Here is a 634-nt window from a genome sequence, read left to right on the forward strand (position 1 = left end):
CCCTCACCCTCAACCCCTCACCCTCACAACACATATTGTGTTACAATAGGTGTCACATTTGCGAAAGATAAAACTATTGGCATTGTAAATAACAAAGCTATTAATTTCGCTATTTTCAAAACAAGCACATAAATAAAAAATGTGTCCTTTACAATACCAATAGCTCAAACTTTCCTAATGCGAGACCTATTGCATTGCTGTGCTTCTCTCCCCTGCTGCACTCTCCTGCTCTCTAGAGATGTGGCCTAACGACCAGAGCTGCCATCTAAGTCACGTAAATACAAAACATGTTGCATTCCAAATGCTATAGGTGTCACATTCGCGAAAGTTATAACTATTGGCATTGTAAATGACAAAGCCATCAATTTAGCAATTTTAAAAACCAACAAATAAATAAAATATGTAATTTACAAGACCAATAACTCCAACTTTTCTAATGCGAGACCTATTGCATTTCCAATGCTTGTTTACTCTTGGCCCCCCCATCCCACTGGTCGCTGTCCCCCCCCCCCCCCCGTGTCTTAATACCCTGCGGTAAGAGGGCCAGTCACGAGCTTTCATTCTCCGCTTTCATCCTCGTCTCAGTTAATTATTTGGTGGTCACTGATAAAAAGTCTCAAGACTTCTTAGCGCG

This window comes from Lissotriton helveticus, chromosome 1_1, assembly GCF_964261635.1.
Source record: "Lissotriton helveticus chromosome 1_1, aLisHel1.1, whole genome shotgun sequence".
Lineage (NCBI taxonomy): Eukaryota > Metazoa > Chordata > Amphibia > Caudata > Salamandridae > Lissotriton > Lissotriton helveticus.